The sequence below is a fragment of the Pipra filicauda genome, unplaced genomic scaffold, assembly GCF_003945595.2.
Source record: "Pipra filicauda isolate LSUMZ 115617 unplaced genomic scaffold, ASM394559v2 scaffold145_size1923396_pilon, whole genome shotgun sequence".
Taxonomy (NCBI): domain Eukaryota; kingdom Metazoa; phylum Chordata; class Aves; order Passeriformes; family Pipridae; genus Pipra; species Pipra filicauda.
The window spans coordinates 1,075,394-1,096,459 of record NW_024103940.1 but is presented as its reverse complement, the minus strand read 5'-3'; the positions used below and the strand labels follow the sequence as shown (position 1 = coordinate 1,096,459).

Here is a 21,066-nt window from a genome sequence, read left to right as displayed (position 1 = left end):
AATTAAAACGTGCGTCAGCACAATAGTTCATTCTCCAAAAAAAAAAAAATTAATTGCAAGTATCATTCTTGCAAAATTTCACTGAATAAAATTTCCACCAAAATGTTTGCAAGCACTCAACAGTCCTAGAAATAACGTTAAATCATCATTATTATTATTATAATACAATTTTATTAAAGCACTCTGTCCAAATACATCTACTAGCAACAGTTCAATTAGAAAAGTTGAAAACAAACTATTTGCCTGCCTTCTCAAAGGATTTCTTATTAAAGTCACTTTGCTTCAAGTCTAACTTGACTGCCATAACTAAAATCTAGGAAACACAAAAGGCCTCAGATGTCTGACACGATAAGAATTGTGCTAAGTACTTTTACTCACTCATTTCCTAGGTAACAAAACCTCCTTTTCTTCCAAGCTATCTCAATCCATTTCTCTTTTGAGTTTGTTGTTCTATACCACTTTTCAGACTACAGGAAATACTAATTTAATGAGAATAGTCTCATTTTAAGAGATGACAAAGTATCTCTTTTCACTGAGAGCTAGCAGATATAGCTGTTAAATTAAAAATAATTTAAGATTCAGGTTGTTGTGTTTTTAAGTCAAAAATTACTCAGTGATAATTGTACAACTGATTTCAAAAATTTAAAACTTTGAAGACTTTTTATTTATACACACATTGATTTTTTAATCTATTTTTTTAAGAAATGTACAATATATTCTATATTGAACACTGAAAAATACAGTTTTGCACATGAGTTTTATGTAGTTGGAAGGTAATCAAATATTCCACTCAAACCAGAATTATTTAATCTTCAATAACAAATAATTATTGATATGAGATCACAATAAACACACACACCCTCAAAGAAAAAGGGAAAAAGAATAAGGCAGAAGAGTATTTTGTTCATAAAGGCAAGAACTACTTGTAAGCAACAAAAAAAGCAGCAATAACGACAACATTTTCTTCAGAACATTAGCTCTGCAGTGATTAAAAAATTCTGATAGATACACTGCTTTTCTCTGAAAAGCAACGACTACTTATCAACTTCCTTGAAACAGGTAATCTGATAAAATTCTCAAAAAGGAAAATACTTAAAAGTTTTTTCTAACACTATGTCTTCTCTTTTTTTTCCAACACTATGTCTTCTTTTTTTTTCCCCCTCAATTTCTTTATATTACTAACATTAGTGATTATCATGCATTCTATGATCTGTAGAAACAGTTGACTGAGATACAGCTTTACTGATCACTCAGTTTTATTAGAAAAATGTTTTTTCCAATATATTTGACAAATTATTTTCATACAGTAGGGGTAATATTTGACCTTTAAGACCTGAAGAATCCATAATTATTAATCATGAATGGACTAACACAGACTAACACATGGCTTAATACTATTTGCAAAGCTATCAGCTTTGATACTGTAAATATTAAATATCCCAAATATTCCCATGAAATTTCAGTGAGCTTTTAATTCAAATGCTCACACAAAGTGCAAAATGTTTTTAAAGCAAACATTGTGCTCACTTCTTATGTAACTTTTAAAAAGCACTTTTCTTAAAGCAGGTAAGTGCATTATTCACCCTAGATCTGGTTTTCGGGTGCAGTTTCAACCTGTTGCTAACCAAAGCTACATAGTAGTTATTTTGAGGTTTTTGGCTATAACGTGTACACTCAAAAAAGTAGGAACTGAAACAGAAGTCTATCCAAGAAGTACAGGACTTCTTCCTCACTGCAAATAACTTTTCTGCTATCAGAAAGTAATCACAGAATCACAGAATATGCTCAGTTGGAAGGGACGCACAAGGACCATCAGACTCCAACCATTAGCCCTGCACAGGACCATCCCCAAGAGTCACACCATGTGCTTGAGAGGATCATCCAAACACTTCTTGAACTCTATCAGGCATAGTGCTGTGACCACCTCCCTGGGGAGCCTGTTCCAGTGCCCAACCACCCTCTGGGTGAAGAACTTTTTTCTAATACCCAACCTAAACCTCCCCTGATGCAATGTCAGGCCATTCCCTCAGGTCCTGTCACTGGTCACCACAGAGAAGAGATCAGTGCCTGCCCCTCCTCTTCCCCTCATGAGGACATTGCAGATTGCAATGAGGTCTCCCCTCAGTCTCCTCTTCTACAGGCTGAACAGACCAAGTGACCTCAGCCGTCCCTCATACGGCTTCCCCTCAAGGCCCTTCACCACCCTCATTGCCCTCCTTTGGACACTCTCTAAGAGTTTAATATCTTTCTTCTATTGTGGTGCCCAAAACTGCACACAATATTCAAGATGAGGCCGCCGCAGAGCAGAGCGGGACAATCCCCTGCATCGACTGGCTGGCGATGCTTTGCCTGATGCCCCCCAGGACAGGGTTGGCCCTCCTGGCTGCCAGGGCACTGCTGACTCATGTTCAGCTTGCCAACGACCAGGACCCCGAGGTGCCTTTCCGTGGCACTGCTTTCCAGCATCTCATTCCCCAGTCCATACATCCAGGGTTGCCCCATCCCAGGTGCAGTATCCAGCACTTTCCCTTGTTGAATTTCCTATGGTTGGTGATTGCCCAGTCCTCTAATTTGTGGAGGTCTCTCTGCAGGGCCTCCCTGACTTTGAGGAAGTCAACAGCTCCTCCCAGTTTTGTGTTATCTGCAAACTTGTTTAGTATCCCCCTTACAGTTCTGCAACATGCCTCTGATCCAAATGAAAATATGTAGAGGGATGTAGCCAGCCCCCTGCGAGTACTTGCTCCTGGCTTAGAGGTTCAAGAACTTCATGTCAACTGACACTGTTTACGGACATGGAATCCCTCATCACGCCATCCTGTGAGTGCAAGATAACCAAACTCTGCAAGAAGTAATCACATAGTACAGCACTGATAGCCATATACTAGATATCCAGGCACAAGACAGACTATAGGACCTTCAGAGTGCTCAGTGGTGCATGCTTGAAGCTTTTGCTACTTCAGTAGCAATATTCTCCACCAGAGATGTTATTTATCCCCTTTAGTCATGCAGTTTATATATATATAGCTTATTCCTGTTACAGCTTGACCAAATGGAAAAGATTTTCAGAACACCACGCTAAAAATACAATTCCTCTTCTTCGTGCTGTAGTCAAGGCTGAAAATTTTAACCAGCTTCATCTTCAGAGTTTGAATTCTTAACACCAATCATCTCCTTATCTTAGACTCAGATTGCATATCAAGATGTCAGGACCACTGTCATCAACTAAATTTTAATGTGCTGCTTTATCCAAGTTTATGCTCATCTCTGGGTTTGAGACAACAGAATACTTGATACTTTTGATACTAACATACAAATAGCTCAGGTTACCTTGTTCTGAAGAGGGGAAAAAAGTGGGGTTTATAGATGTATGTCTATATGTGCACTTGCACATGTGTGTATTAAAACACTGTTCAGTTATTTTGTGCTTCGGGACTTCTTATGGGGATAATCACAGAGTAGACATTTGAGTCCTCTGTTTTGGGATTTGCAAGGAGGGAAGCAGACCAGGCTAGCATTGTCTCCCAAAAGGTTATCTAAGAATACAAAGGTCGTGCCTTGTCAAATTCCAAATACTTGGAAGGTTTTCATAAGAATCAGCACTTTCATGAAATATCCTGATATATTTAGGACACTTGGAGTTCAGCTTAGGCTATCAACTCCAGGCATGGATTGTATGCTTGAGGACAGAAATCATGAGACAGAAAGTGTTAATATTATTTCAGAAAGTATGCCTCATTCCAGTACTTTCAGCGTGGACTTTACATCATATACCCATTGTAACCTTGGCAACTCAACTTCTTACCTAAAGAGCAAGATTGACAACTTAAGATTTAAAGTTACAGCCATCATATTTTACGAGGCTTGGATTTGGTCTTGAGCTAGACAGAATGCAAGCTAGAGACTGAAAGTATTCCAAAAGTTATTTGATGTGATGTAAGGGCATTATTATGTTATCATTATTGACTGCATAAACCAAAAAAAAGCTTTATCCAGATACTCTTCATGATTTCATAATAAGAAAGATGAAGATAACTGTGCTGCTTCAATAAAACCAAACTAAGGCAAATTATGAGAGCAAACAAGTACAAACCAGTAGAAGTAGCCCCTTCACCTACTGTGTCTTTGATGTGGTTTACGATTCACACCAGTTTTAAAGTAGTGTTTTCTTTCTCTCATAATTTGATCTCTTCTTTACCTTCAATGCACAGAAGGCAAAAAAAAAAAATTGATTGTAAACGTTTTTTTGTCAACATATTTACAAAGAAAATTTACACTAAGTAAGGTTCCAAAGAGAAAAAAAAAAAAAAAGAGAGAAACTATATTCTAAGGAAAAGTTCCGAATGTCACATTATTGTTCCCACAATCAGCATACGTTGCCCCTAACAACACTGAATCAGTGAATGAAGATTTTATCCATCATATTTTAGGACAGATTTATGAAGGCTTATGCTACATTAAAGTGACTAAATATATATAATTTCTTATATATTAATCCTAAGAGTGTGGTTACTTAACATTAAATCAGACGATTTACATTTCTAAATTAATTAGAAATGGATTTGTGAGTCAGTCTTTGATACGAAGTGTGCAGTGAGTTTGAACACCATCTTCATACAGAGTTCTTTTAAAAATATTTTTTTTTAACATTAAGGTTTCCTTTTGCAGGGCAAAAAACCCAAATGTGTGGGCTTAATCTGCACATTAAGGTATAAGTGAAAACCCACAAGACTACAACCACGTTTCCCCAGTGAAAGGCTACATGAAGCAAAACACAAACCACGATTTTCAAAGCAAATCTTTTGGAACATCTTTTTGATAAAAAGCTAGCTATGAATTGACCTTACCCTGAATGGCGTTTTTAACCCTATGCATGACATCCACCATGTCAAAACAACTCTGGTCTGTTTTACCTGATCATATCCCAAAACCACATTTTTTTCCTGGTTTGTTTCTTGATGACAAGCTGCTAAAACACAGAGAACCTATCAAACCTAGTATTATCATCTGCCGCTTTTTTCTTCTAGTACATACTGCTGTCCATCAGAAGAAATAATTAATGGTTCTATTATGTATGAAATCGTCATCCTGTCAGTTCAGTGACTGGTTTGAATAGCTCATATCTGCTACTCATTGATGCCATGCGTGCTCACTGTCCTGAGAGATGACAAAACACTACACCCTTTGGGATTTTTTTTCCCCTCTGCTCTAAAGCAGCATTTCACATCTGTGTCTGACAGAAGCATAAGGAGCTGAGAGAGGCAGACCTTCACCATCCTTCACAGAATAATGTTGCATGGATTAAAAGTTAAGACCTGATGTCTACTGATCCTGCATATTTCCTACAAAAATCTAAAATGTGGAGGCTACCAAAATATGTAGGAAAATAACTTTTCAGTGTTGGAATAGCACCAGAAAACAGATGGAATTTACTGGATTCTAAATATTTAAATGATTTTTTAAATGGGTGCTGAATACTTGAGTTAACTGGGGTCGGTGCATTTGCCTTTTTTTTTTTTTTTTTTTGGTGGGGAGGGGAAGATGCCAAGTTCACAGGTTCTTTTTTGTTACCTGATTAGGGCAGAATAAACAAAAATGCTGAATGTGGAAGAAATCAGATATTGGAGATACCTGGAAATAAACTGGAAACAACTAATACCACAAGACCGAAGCAGCAGTGAACAACAAGATGCTGTGGAAAAGAAATCACAAGACGAGAGTGCACAATGCATTTCAAATAGGAAAAAGCTTCCTATCTGCTGAGTGAGTCAGTATATTCTGACAGAGCACAGACAAAGCTTCAATCAAATATCTCCTAGGTAAGTTTTTATTTCATATACTGCTTTAATTGTTTATCACATCAACATATACTTTCATGTATGGACAATAACTCAATGAATTTAAATTTCTTTACGCTGATACTGAAGTTTGAATCATTCTATGCCAGATATTTGATGTTCTTAGATTTCCTATACTGTTCAAATAAGAGATCTCTTTTAATATTAAGGTTATTCAAAGGAAAAACTGCTAAATGCTCTCTCTTGATCTATACTAGAGTGAAATATATCTTAAGATTTAAATCCTTTAAAATATTTTAATACCTACGTCCATGCATGGGTGCTTAAGGAAAAAAAATAATAAAAAGCCACATTTCCAAAAAAAAATTTACTGCACTTCATTGTCTATATAATCTAGCAAAGCAAACAATGTTTTGCACCCCAGCAGCAGATGTAAAACGCTATCTTTCATTACAGAATAATGAATCTTTGTTTATATAAAAGGATATTAAATAAAGCTAGAAGTGTTGCTTAGTTATTTATGAAAGGTAAACTACAGCACAATAAGGAAACAGCACCATGTTAATACACCCCAAGGTACTGTGTACAGAGTTTCAATCAGAAGATTGGACATCAGTGCCCCAGTTAAAGTATAAAAAAGAAGGTACAGGTGATCTCATTTTTTTAACTCATTTGGAGCATTCACAACACAAGTCACATTGACATGAATTCTATATGGAAATAACATGCAAAACATTTTAGAACGAGATTCTAACATCTAGTAGGTCTTGAAAAATAAACACTGTATCTGTTAATCAAAAAACTACACTTAGAAGTCAGAGAAAGCTACCTTTGCTCACACACAAAAAACCTCCAACAATCCTTGAAACTAAAAAAGCATTAAGAGTCATATATCATTTAACATACCATTTTATAGTATCACACAGGTCAATTTTGTATGCAACAGCAGCTTTGAAAAACTACGGCTTTGTTCCTACTGTTTTTTTCTGATTTTGCACAATTTTTTCTATTTACTAAGATGCAATATTTCTTCTTCTAGCACTGTTTTAAGTATCTCCTCTACTTTTCTTTGTATCACTTCCCTCATTTCTATTTAGCACATCTTATTATATGATATTCTTATTTAATGTAACCAGCAGTTCTTTTCTTATTTTTTTTCCTTTTTATGTTTTGCTAACTTACTAAAATAATCTCTCTTCCTGATACTTGCTAAAGACAGACTCATTTGCCATTCACAAACACCTCTTTTGAACTCTTCATTTATGCACAAAGAATTTATGAATTCTACCAAGTGCTAGAAGACTAAACTTACTTGTCAAAGACTAAAAAACTCAAGTTGATATGAGACAAGGTTCATCATAATATCAGGAGTCAACAGCATACTCCGAAAATAACGGAATTCCTATCAGATAAGATATGTGAAACAAACTCTGCAGGAGAGGGGTCATCTCATGCATATTACTGTAGATATACTTTATATATCTGAAATTCTTTCTACAAGGTCACACTTTGCACTGCCATAGAAGGGGGACAAACTCATGTCTCTAAACACTCACACTTAGGTCTTCTGTTTAATACAGGTAAAGTCTATTAGTCTAACCCTTTTCCACTTTCCCATTTGCTGTCCCTAATGAGAACTTAATGGAATTTTGCTAGTGCACCCATAACTCAGCCATTTTGTCGCTGACAGCTTCCAGCATTCTCTACATTTCCCCAATTTCTGTCCTTCTCTTTTATAAGTAGCTCCAATTGGTCAATCAAACATCTCTCAGTCATTTTTTTCCTATGTCTCACTTCACACATTCAAGTGATCCAGTAAGAATTCTCCCTGCCTCCTTACGGTTCCTATACTACAGGCACTGATACTTTGTCTCACATCTACAAACCAGGAAAAAAAACATCAGTTAAGAAGTAGGTTCTGTACAACATAAACCAAAACAATATGGTGACAAGTTTTCAATAACACCAGTTCAGAATTTCCATAACTTGAACCATCAAAGCCTACTACTACAACTCGATAACACTTGCAACAAGCAGCAGATGCAATACAGCTTTTGTCAGCTGATTTCAGAACACAGCTTTGTTTCTGCTGAATTTGGTTCAGAGTTGGAAGTAAAAAACAGAGAAAAATAAGAATTGGAATTCAACCTTTGATTCTCCAGTCACTGCTCTCACACTGGAAAAGTTTTAACTTGAGTTTTTGCCTCCTCTTTTGTAAAAGATATTGTTTATCACACCTTTAAAACAAACAAATAAAAAAAAAGGTGATTATTCAATGAAGCTCTCAAAAGGCTTACTCAAAACTTAGTGGTTTAGAAACTTTAGAACTGAGAGTTGCAGTTAGGGGTTTTTAAGCTCTGTTGTAAATATGAGACGGCTATGAACAAGTGGAAAGCTTTCTTACAGGAAGAAGAATTGGATACAACTAATATTTTTTGAAATATATAATAATTTTAAAAGGTAGACTTTTTCAGACGTATGCATTAATAATTTTAAGTCATCAAGATAAATGCTATTTTTAAGTGCATTATTTCTCTTACTTATCCTCAAAGAATTCAGATGCATTAACTAAGTGAACAGTTCATCATGAAGTTCCAAAACCTAAACCTCCACGCAACCAGAAATAAATATATCATAAAATGTTTTCCAAAATGTGTAATTACGTAAAATCACCTCACCTGAAAGCAGTAAGTCAATATTTATTTTTCCAGCAGTTGTTCAAGGATCGCTAAGCATCTGACAAGGATATCTTTTCATTTCCTCTGTACTAAGCTGTTTGTATTTGTGAAATGAATAAATCACATCACAAAAATAACTACAGTCAATTGCCTAGAGAGGATGTCTGCTTAGCAAAACGGCACATGTGGTACATACAAACAGGACCCCCTTCCCAACTAATTCAGCAAGTAAGAAATATTAAAGTGGCAAGACATGGTATAATAAACCTTTTAGAAATCATGCAAATGAGACACAAACCAAAAATGCAAACTGCCCCTTAAAGGCAGTTATCAGCTAATAGAAATCCACACCAAATATTCTGAGTTGTAAGGGTCCCATAAGGATCACTGAGTCCAGTTCCTAAGAGAATGGCCCATACAGGGATTAAACCCACAACCCTGGTGTTATTAGCACCATGCTCTTACCAACCGAGCTAATCTCAGGGTCTAATGCACCTAGCAGCACGGACTTGTAGGTATACATACTCAGACCTGGTGGTCTATTTTCTGCATTCACTTTCATGTCTACTCAAGACTATTATGTTACAAGTAAAACACAAGACACTTTTACACTTCCATCTTTTTATTAAGAGATAGAGCTTATATAACCTAATAGAACTTATGCTCCTATAGTTAAATCACTGACCTAATATGTCCATTTCACCTTGAGTTACAGATGAATACAAAATTCACCGCAGCCAGTTGCATCTCTCTCAAGCCCTTTCATTAAATAATCCCCTGCCTCCAAAAATTACTGTAATGAGAAAAAAGGAACTAAAACACATCAAACCATTTGTACTGTAGATACATGAAGATTAATATTATGCAGTACTTCCAATCACATCCAAAGAGACATATTCCAGAAAGCCAAATTGACTGACATTGGTTATATTCATATCCCTCTTTTTTTGGTGTTGAATAAACAGGCAGTGCCAGTTCAGGCAAAAGCAGTTTATAAGTAATAAGGCACAGTGACAGACCTTCAGGCCTCTATCAGTATGAACTTTGACTTAAAAGCTTACATACATTTACATAAGGCTTACATACATTTACAGCAGATATACAGTGCTTTGTGAAGGGGTCTGACATGGCAAAGCAGTATCTGCAAAGAAAGAAACTTTGTTATGGCAGATGAAACTGTGTGCTCCTCAAAACCTGCAGCCCTGTAGCCCCAACTTAGATCTGTTCAGCTCATTCCTCTCTGTTGTCTGGTGGTCCTTTTGACTGCCAGTCTTTGACGAACTTGCAGGCAAGGCCTGCCTCCACACTTTAAATCTTAATTAACCAAATCCTGTATCACATTTTCCATTCCTTTTTCCCAGGATTGATATCACATACATGGACCTACAGTTACCTAAATCATTCCATTTGATAGCATTTTTTCAGTACTCTAGAAAAACATTCTTTTGTCTTCTTCAACACTCCTGAAATTATGAGACATTAAAAATATCCATTTGTATAGTCTGCCTCATTGAGCAGTATCGATGCTTTACAAAGAATTCAACTTGCTACTCCCCTACTATATACTTATACATCAAGCAGTGGTAAAGTACACAAGCTTGCTAAAAATATTAAAATTACAGAAAAATGAATCCTTTACAGTACTTCAGTACCTTCCAATAGCTTTGAACTGACACCATCTCAAACTTTAAATATTAATTTAGTGATTCCACAGCTTACAACAGGGAAGAGAGAAGAACATCACTCGGGAAAGGTCACATCATATCGAATTAGAGGCTCCATAAGCCCCAAATTCTGCACAACAGTGTCCAACAGCGTAAGTCTAAGGAAGCCTGAAAACAGGGCACACACATCGGGATACTTCCTCAGAATTATTCTGCCAGCCTCTAGCTATTTGCAGTTCAGGGATTTCTTGAGCCAGAGATAATGTCTTATTTATAAGATAACCTTTTCCAGTTGTTTTTGAACTTGTACAAAATTTCAGTTTCCACAAGATCCTGTGACAGACGTCCTTTCTTTGTTTCAAATTTGCTGCCAGATAGCTTCATTCAATATTCCCTACTTCTTGCACTAGAAGACACAATAGTAATTTCTTATTCATGATATCCATCTTCATGATTTCACAGACAGCAATGGTATACTGTTCTCAGTCATCTATTTTGGGGTTGAAGAGGTTGAAGACCTCTATTCTACTCTACTCATACCATCCTTAGCCATGCCTTATATATAAATTCTTCCATGTTGTTAGTTTTCCTGCTGCCCTTTGCTGTACAATTGCTTCCTTGTGGAGCTTCTGCGATCTGAATTGGAAAAAGTTACGCAGTATGCCTGTGTCACAGATTTATGTGGTGACAAAACCGTGATGTGTTTTCTGTTTTGCTCTCTGTTCTTTTCCTAATTTCTATGGTTCATTTGCTTTCAACTAGTGAAGAGTACCAATCACCTCAGACGACTTCGAATGTGATACGGGGCTGTTTACACACACACAATGTACATCACTTAATCTGCAATGAATTTAAATCTGTCATTTTTGTAGGTTTTTACTGTAACTCTCTGCAGTCCTCAGGCTATACAGAATTAGAGGGGAAATCACACGCACACCTTAAAAAGGAAGGTAACAACACATCAGATCAATTCAAGCGCCCAGTGCGACAACCGGCTCTGAGGGATTCTCTGTCACTGAAATTCACAGAATTACAGAACACTTGGGGTTGGAAGGGATCTCTGGAGTGTCAAAAGCCTTGCTGTAGTCAAGGTAGACATATTTAAATCACAACTGACAACAGCTTTTAACAGTAGATGTACTAAGAAATATGCCCTAAGTCAACCGATAACTAGTTCATAACTTACTTTGATGACTGTTCCTATTATTCAGAAAAGCTCACCCAATCAGAAATGGTTTATTTGGCTTTGTAATCTATGAATTTTACTGTCTTTGTAAAATTTTTCAGGGAAAGAAACAACAGCAAGTTACCCTTCCTCAAATTTGCCCCAAACCTTACTGAAACTGACTTTTTTATTATATTTGCTATTTCATGTCTTGCAAGTTAAAAAATGAAGGAACTATACTTCAAAGATGTTTGTTGGTAGTATTTTATCTCTAACATCTAAAAGCAAATAATGGTAAACACTATGTCACCTAACAATTAAAATAATGTTTTAAAAATGTGTTGCAAGGAGAGGAGGAAATGGAATAATTTCTAAGTTTAGCAGTGCGAAGCTGTCAGAACTCAGATACCTAAAAACAGGCTCTAGAAAAAAATTCATCTTCTTAAACACCTATACATACTCTTCTTAATAGGCTGTTCGAGAATTTTTACCTATTCTAATATAAATTAGATAAATTAGCTCTAATGCCATTATGTGGATATCATCTCTTCCTGACTGGTATCATAGGTGTACAATATCACTGTTACCAAAATATATGTTGTCCATGTTACATTTTCCCTGGATTAACCTACTGTGCTTTCCTTTCATGATTAAATGAACTCTAGTCACATGAAGTTTCATTGCAAGTGTGGTTGTTCAATGCTTCAGTTTTCAAAAATGCATTACAGCAGTTTCTTGTCATACAGTATAGCTTGCTCAGTGAGTTATTTCTGTAACAGAACAAACTATTTCAATAGTCCTTTTTGAATGAAATAATTTCAATTTGCAGTCAGTCTGGGAGATTGACAGACTTCAGGAATAGAGCTCAGATTATTTTATTCTAGATACTTAGAAAAAAACATTGCCTATAGCATCTGCCACCACCATAAAGCATTCGCAATTGTGAGGTAAAATTATTACCTCTCTCTATAGCTTTTTTTAACTAAAAAAATGTCCTTCTGGTTTTCTTAACTCATGACAAAATTTAGACCATAAATACTTTTTTCCTCTACTGAGCAAGTTCGTAAACGTAAGTTTTTAATTCATACTCCCAACTGTGCTTCCCAAAGGGGTTCCATTGTTCACTTCCTCAGTTTCCTATAACCACTGCAGCAATGGAAAATGGTAGTATGCTAAAATACTTTAAAGTAGAAAGGTTTGCAAATAGAACCCCCCCAAAAACTATTATAGGAGTCTTCTATTAATAAATGAACAGCCAAAAGAAAAATGTTAAAGTTCAGATGAACAGATAAACTGTTTTGAAGTACAGGCGCTAAACAGAAATAATCACTAGGGGGTTTTTTGTAGTTGTTGGGATTTTTTTTTTTTAACACAAAGATAACATGACCAAATCAAACACTTAAAGACTTTAAAACGCTTTGTCTCTAGTTAAATGTTACTTTACACTGAGATATTTATAAAGACCAATTTTCTTTGACAAGCTAAACTGTGCTTGTAAGGTACAGGTATGAGATCTGATGCTTTCAGATTACATTTCTACAAGTTAATTTAGTCATCTCATACTTGTAGGCAATTTTCCTCTAAGTGACTAGATTGTTCTTCCTGGAGACTTCTACTCCTCCCTTCTTTCTCTTCCTCCTCCTCATTTTTCATATTCAAATACAACTCAGAAAAATAAAGTTGTCTATGGGACAGAAAGACGATATATAAAACCAAGAGCAAGTGAACACTTAATAAGGTATTATGAAATAACAACAGAAAAAAAGATAAAGGAAGGGGGAGACAGAATCATGTGGAGTTACAAAAAAGCAAGAGAGAATGTAGTCCCTTATTTGCATTAGAAAATTTACTTGTTGTCAATATTCTAACTGCAAATGTACATTAAAATAAATCAGAAGTAGGCATCTGGATTTAATCCAATTTAATCCAATACACATGCATGCTACCACCAAAAAGAGAGCTCTTGCTTCTTCCCTTACTATTACTAATAGCAATTCTTGTATTTCCCTGATTCCACAAGATCTTTCCCTTCTCACCAGCTGTTCCACTTCATGTTCCTGCCAACTCTTTTGCACCATTCATGCAGTCAAATCAGACAACTAGATCCATATCTGGTGATGGGCCAAATCCATAATATCACTGAACTGTCTTTCAAACTCTTTTCTCCAGAAGACAGGAGGCAATCATAATTTAGTATCAAGGGCAGAAGCAAAATATAAAGCAACTTCAAATTTTGTCCTGCTGAAATCTATCTTCTAACAACTTTAGAAACATGAAGTACACATAGAAGAAAAACCCCAACCAACTCTAACAAGGCTCCATCAGTAAAGAAGTCAGGGCAAAAGCGCTGTTTTCCATTAAAACTGCTTTGGTACACTTTCTTGGGTATTCAAAGGGTGTCGGAACACTACAAACAGAATATCTTTTCCTGAACAGTAAAAATTGTATAGACTTTCTCTCTGGGATTATTACTCTTGCACCCATAGCACTTTATTTACTCAGAAAAATCTAACTCAGATTAGCTCCCATTACTACTGAACTGTCAGTTTAAAATATTTGACTTTCCAAAACTTCCATTCTGCCAGCATTTTCCCAGCAGTAAGTTAACCAAGTGTCTCAAATGAAAATTTCTTTGCTGTAAATATCTGCAATTATGGCCTATCGAGCCTTTATGACACAAAAATCAGTAGAATTATATCATTGTATTAAAGCATTCCACCTTGAATTAGCTCTTCCACCTTGCCCCTCACATTTTGTGATACACACTTTTCAGTGACACATTTTCTGCATATTGAAGCACATGCATATACTCAAGGAAAAGAAAGACATTATCACAGGCTGTTTTCAATCAACAGTATAAAAAGTAGAGAGAGTACAATCAGTTTCACAATCCAAATTATCCGCAACAGATTCAGAAATACCATGCTTTATAAACTGAGATGATGAGTGTGTACTGTCAAAGGAAGGTCATCTGATTCACATTCCAGTAAAGGTTGAAAATGAGTCAGAACCAAAGAAAATATAATTCTTCCCCACTTGCACCCTATTCTGACCCTCAAACATGCTTTGTATTAAAAGAGTTTTTAGTTCACAAATTTACACATGCAGAAGGTTTGATTTGCAAGAAAGGACAACAAGATATAAGAGTTCCCTTGAGGGTGGAATAGTTAACACAACTCTTGTTTTGAAACAAAAACTTTGGCAAATCTCAATATGCCTTTGACGTTCTTCAAGAAAATTACTCAAATCTAGACAAAAAATAAGCTGTTTCGGAAAAAAACCAAATCTTTTAAATGCTTAAAAGAGCCATCTTCCTATATAGCACCCAGAAATGCCAAAGACGCCACTTCCCTAATGAGCTGAGAGTGAAGAACAGGCAAGAGAACATAGACTAGATGAGGAGCTAACGTGATTTAGACAGGTACAAAAATATGAGGCAGGAGAAGGATCAAAAGAAAGCCTAGACTAGAAGTTGGATGTAGGAACTGGAAATTCTTGAGCAACAGGGTGAGATCAAGGAAAGAATCACCTCAAAATGAATAGCTGTGACTCCAAAAGTATTAAAAGAAGAGAAGGACTAAGAGAGCCCAAACCATCAGTAGAAGATTTGAGGAGAAATTTCAGGACCACAGATGGGATAAGAAGAAAGGAGAAGCTGCAGACAAGAATAAGGAAGAAACAGGTACTCTATTCTCTTTAGAGCACTATCTACTTCACAGCCCTTCTTTCACTCCAAAACCAATGTTTAGAAATAGCACTGCTCCCTGCAAACAAATTTCTGAGAATCTTGCTAGAAGAATAGGTCTCTCAGTCTCTTCTGAGAGACGCAATCTGATCACAACACTGCTTTGGAGCATTCATCAATGAACAAGGAAGCATTCCCATCACAGCTATTTTATTTGTTAACTGATATTTGGAATAAATGTATCCTTATGAGAAATGGAACAACAAATGAAGTTTGGTTTCTACAATTAAACCAATCTTCTACATCTGATAGTCTTATCATCCTTACCATATGTAGTGGGTTGACCCTGGCTGGACAGAGGAGAGAAAATATGACAAAGGGTCCATGAGTTGAGATAAGGACAGGGAGAGATCACTCACTGATACTGTCTCAGGCAAAACAGACTCAAAATGGGGATATTAATTGAATTTATTACTAACAGAATCAGAGTAGGAGAATGAGAAGTAAAATAAATCTTAAAAACACCTTCCCCTCACCTCTCACTCCTTCCTGAGTTCTACCTCCTTCCCCTCCCAGTGGTTCTGGGAGACAGGGAATGGGGGTTACAGTCAGTTCTCCACAGATTGTTTCTACCACTGCTCAGGGAGGAGTTCTGCTCCTACTCCAGTGTGGGGTCCTTCCCACGGGAGACAGTCCTCTATGAACCTCTCCAGCATGAGTCCATCCCACAGGCAACAATTCTTCACAAATTGCTGCAACGTGGGTCACTTTTCCACGGAGTGCAGTCCTTCAGGCACAGGCTGCTCCAGCATGCATCCCCCACAGGGCCACGAGTCCTACCAGGAAACCTGCTCCAGCATGAGCTACTCTCTCTGTGGGTCAGCAGGTCCCTGACAGGACCTGCTCCAGCACAGGCTTCCCACAGGGTCACAGATGCCCTTGGGCATCCACCTGCTCTGGCATAGGTCTCTTCCAGGGTCTGCAGGTGGATCTCTGTGCCCTCGTGGTCCTCTGTGGGCTGCAGAGGCACAGCTGCCTCACCATGGTCTGCACCACAGGCTGCAGGGGAACCTCAGCTCTGGCACCTGTCCCACCTCCTGTCCCTTCTTCTCCACTGACCTTCGTGTCTGCAGAGCTGGTTATATGTTCTCACTCTGCTCTTTTCTGGCTGTAATTTTCATCTCTGCAGTAACTTTCTTTTTCCTTCCTAAATATGTTATCATAGAGGCATTACTATCATTCCTGATTGACTCAGCCTTGGCCAGCAGTGGGTCTGTCCTGGAGCTGGCTGAAATTGGCTCTGTCAGACATGGGGGAAGCTTCTGGCAGCTTCTCAAAGAAGCCACCACTGTAACCCCTTCGCTACCAAAACCTGGCCACAGAAACCCAATACACCATAACCAAAATATTCTGATCTTATAACTTTGTAACATTTCCTCTTATTTCTTTCTCAAATGTAAGCTGCTGAGAAATGGAGCAAAAGTATTACAATTAAAACGAATACAGTTCCTCCAAATCAATCAACACCTTTTAATATTAGCACAGAAGTGATACCTAATAATGTCATAATTGAAAAGGAACCAATACTTTGCCAACAAGCAAAAAAAAGTCTCTGCTCGAAAAAGTTTATAGTCCAATTCAGGTGATTTAACAGTGTTTCAGAATCAAAAGTATAAAAAATAATTCAAGAGAAAAAAATTCATATCAATTAAAAGTAATATGTAGCAACAAAGAAAATCACAAAGTTCCTGTAATAAAACAAAAATTCCAAGAACAGGGGAATGGCAGAAAATAAATAAAAAGTAGTAAAAATAGGTGTAAGGGAACAGGAACGTAGTGGCAATAACATACTGAATTTTAAAAATTAATACTGGGATATGAAATGTACCATCTGAATACAAGAGTCAGAGTAATTCAGTTTTGGTTAGGGGATTTCAGTGGCAGTAATGTCAGAGATGTGGCAGAGACCGTGATGACCAACAGGAGCCTAGTCAGACAGAACAGTTTAAGGGGCACTAGTAAAGACAAAGGACATTATTACACAGAAGAAACAGTGAATCACGCCAGTAGACATTTTTATCTACCTCTCAAGCCTACAAATATCAAGTAGCGGACATGACAACAGCAAGACAGGAATAAGGACAAATTGCTCCACATTTAAACTTACTGATTTGTGATTTCATAACTAAAACACACTTCAACACAATTCAGCAGAAATAACATCAATATATAAAAACGGCAAAAGATTAAGATGCAATGTTAGAGAAGGATGTTGGTCAGAAAACTTTTTAAATCCAGAAATCTGGAACTTAACAAATAAATGAGTGCACTCAAGATGTGAAAAATCTAAAGATTATGGAAAAGCTTACTGCACTGATTTTATTAGGAAGAAAATTTAACCCCTTTAGTCTGCGAATCTTACTCTATTCAGTTCTATATCATAAAGCATACAAATTTCTCTGAAACACTGAAAACTTTCAGATTTTTCTTTTATTACTTACCATTAGTAATGCAGTACTATCACTGACACATATATAGCCACGTATTTCTAAGATATCAGAATGTTAAAATGAAGACATTATCCTACACTTACATACATTCAAATTATAGAGTCACATTATAGTTCTCCACTTCAATCACAGTTTTGGTTACATTTTATATAAAACTTAGGAGGGAAAAAGGTGCAGATATGAAAGCATATATAATGAGTACAGATTACCTATTACAGGAAAACACATTTATCAAGAAAATGTAATTAATACTTAAAATCTGGCACCCCCTATTTCTAGTTCAGATCAAAAAAAAAAAAAATGACAGCTTGGCTTGTCTGATTAGGAAAAAAAAAAAAGAATTTCTGTAATGTTAGGAACAGTTCAGGAGGAAGCACTGAGCAGATGGAGAACTGGCTTCCACTGACGCCTAGGCCTGTGATTTTACTGCAAATCTTTATTGTGGAAGGTTTTTTTCTGTTTGTTTGAGAAGAAAGGGAGTAGGGAAGAGACTGCATTTTTGTTGATTTCAGATACCTACAGGTACATAAACCAGCAGTATCTCTCAGGTCTATTAACAAGCCCAAAGTTGCAGACTGCTCTGGGCGTAACTGTTGCAACTAAAACATGTGTAAGTGGAAGTGAGACCACTTGGATTAAAAGCCTCCACAGATGGGAAATGTTTTTTCGAAAAGAAAAGTTCTAATGTGCTGGAATGCATCTAGAAGGAGAAGCAGGATAGGAGAGCATGGCATGGAAACTCAGAGAATGTTTAGGGAATTAGGTAGTAAAAAACGGAGAATGAAGTAGTAAAAAACTGAGAACATGAGGAAAGATGCAAGTAAAGCACATTCCCATACCCATTTAGTTATGGAGTGCATAAACTAGGAACACTCTCTGTTACCACCCTTAGTGCAAAAGTGTAATCATCTTTCAAGACCAGTAACCTGGTACTAACATCAAAGGTGTTGATAAGTAATAAGAAGTAAGCAATACTGCTATGTTCTGCGTGGAGCTCATGTCACCTGATGAACAGCAAGAACATGAAGTTTTGCATCAGTTGAATTTCTGACCAAGTAAGAAGTAGCAGAAGTTGGCAAATAACACTGAAAAGTGGGACCCTGATACATACAGTAATCCAAAGCAACAATAAGTTAGGCATTTCTGTAAAAAACACTAATTTTCAGCTATTCTCTAGAATTTTAAAACTCAAAGGATTTTTTCTTAGCAACTGAACCACGTCCTGCTATTGCCATTCTTTTTGTTTGAGCAGAATTACCATTAAAAATACGAAACAAGAAAACTGTCTTACTCTTCACTCTACTTTTTTTTCCCCAAATCTCTGTCAGTATATATGTAAGATAGAAAAGTTGAAGGAAAACCTATCTTTAACACAAGCCTTGCTTTACAAGTTTATGTATTCAGGTTTTTTTAAGACAGCCAAACATCTTCTGAATACTTTTAATTCTCAGCTATATATTGACAATGCAAATGACAAAAAATGCAGCAATATATTACAAGAGATACATCAAAATTAAACAGAGACCCAAAAGCAAGAGGTTAAAAAAACAAAACAAGAGGGTTTTAGGGAAGGGAATACTACTGCTACTTCATCATTCCTATACTTATTGTTCATTACTATTATGCTCCAGTAACTGCTCTTTTGATTTTTTTTCCATGTTTTTTATTGTATTCAAGGGCTCGGTACCTACAGAAATTATATGTATTCTATATATGTATTCAAAACCATTCTGCCAGTTTTGTTTGAACTACACAGCATTTCTTTTCTTACCCTTTAAGGCATCAGAATTATTCAGCCATGGCCTAAAAAACCAAATGGGAAAAAAATTCATGTCCATAATTACATTTTTTCATCTTGATAATCATCATATTTGCAATTCGGCACATTATTATTGAGGCATGTATGTTGGCAATTTTTGGCTGTGGTACTGCTAATGCCTACCATGTTTAAAGAAAAGTCATCAAGTCCCTGGATATATTTTGATCAGCTCTATAGTGAGATTTTTAAAATAAACTTTTAAACCTAAAGCATCTATTCAGAGACAAAAACCTAATAAACAAGTCTATTGTAGGTCACTTAACCCTCATCTGTCAAAAAATGAGGGCAGTTCTTCAAACATGGCAGAATTCTGCTAGCAAAGTAAGGTTATCCTATCACTTCCACTTCTCTTGTTCTTTACGCTTCAACAGCATTTTTACTAAATTGATTCAAGACATATTCCCTGAAGGCTCCACAATGGACTTGTATTCTACATCAGCTAGACATTAAAAGCAGTACAGAAAAGTTTGTTTTGCTATATTCAAGGTTAATTAAAAATAAATAAATTATAAAATGCTAAAAAAAAGGAAGGAAACATACTTAAAAACTTATCACCCTACTTTACACACAAATATAACAAGCCCTAAGAAAGAAGCTCTATCAGGTTAGTGACATCAGCTGTTACCAAAGCCACATGGAAATTCTTACTTAAGACTATTTTCAGCTGCCTTTTGAACTACTCAGTATGAAATTTTCCATGTCTACTGTTTGCTTCAAGTAGCTTTTCCTTTTCCCTCCCCTAAGCACTACCTTTTAAAGAAACCCAGAGAATGGCTGGAACATTTTTATACTGTGAGAGAACCTGAGAGGCTGTAACCACTTTCCTGCCCTGAACTGGTAACTTGAAGTCAGACTGGACAATGCTTTTTTATGAAAGAGGTACACTGTGCTCTTTTTGTGAAAATATGACCTGACTTAGCCAAGGTACAAGCTTCTAGAAATCAAAGTTTGTACCTATTTTTTGCAAGATCTGCTGGAGCTTAACAACCAACCACCAAACACCCTCAGTGGCCTTCTGTATGTCATCTGAATGTGCAAGGCAACTGAATTAAGTTTTCTCTAACCTCTAGCTATGAGTGAAGAGTCAGATTTTCACTGTAAAAGAATCACAGAATATTCTGAGTTGGAAGGGACCCACAAGGATCTTCAAGTCCAACTCTTTGATGAGTTGGCCCATCCAGGGATTGAACACACAGCACTGGCATTTCTGCAGCCTCAACTATGCTGATATCCCTAACACAGTTGAAAACAGTGGCCTGTCACTTCACATTGTTGAGTAACTAAGGAGAATTTAGGGTAGAGAAAAAATGGAAGAAACGGTTTGTAGTGGGTACCAGAATTGGACACTTGAAAAAATAAAGTGGGATTGACTAGACAATGAAAGAAACTAAGAGGAATGTAAAAGGGGGTAGTGGATTAAACCAAAATGAGCAATGCCAAGCAGAACAATGCAGACCTGGGGATCACCAGGACTGGATAGAATGAGGGACAGATATTCTATCTCTGACACAATCTGAGTTGGATTTTAATAAAAGTATGTGGAAAGGAGATGGTTCACAACAAAAGACTGAAAAAAGACCCATCAACAGGAATCAGACAAGACGAAAAAACAGCAGAAGCGAGGGAAAGTGAGAAAAATTTGTAGGCAGGCAAGGGCTGGCAGCAGAGAGACAGCATGCAATCAAGAGACGGTCTGGGACTAGTCAGGCCTAAATATTTGCTTGAAAAGACAGGAGCAGTGCTGCCCTAG

General features: G+C 36.7%; 2 protein-coding genes across 8 annotated transcripts in view; one reads left to right on the top strand and one right to left on the bottom strand.

The window, feature by feature from the left end:
* The window catches only part of CHRM5 (cholinergic receptor muscarinic 5), a 63,029-nt gene that overhangs the window by 3,790 nt on the left and 38,173 nt on the right, over window positions 1-21,066 (top strand). For 3 of the 6 annotated variants that reach the window (XM_027717018.2, XM_039378749.1, XM_039378747.1), the window contains exons 1-2: window positions 5,084-5,489; window positions 5,577-5,816. The gene's annotated coding sequence lies outside the window, so the exon portion shown is untranslated. Of the gene's footprint in view, window positions 1-5,083; window positions 5,490-5,576; window positions 5,817-21,066 lie in introns of those variants that run through there. The other 3 variants (XM_027717020.2, XM_027717019.2, XM_027717023.2) reach the window with 3 other exon arrangements.
* The window catches only part of AVEN (apoptosis and caspase activation inhibitor), a 100,774-nt gene that overhangs the window by 54,978 nt on the left and 24,730 nt on the right, over window positions 1-21,066 (bottom strand). The gene's annotated exons all lie outside the window — the stretch shown is intronic.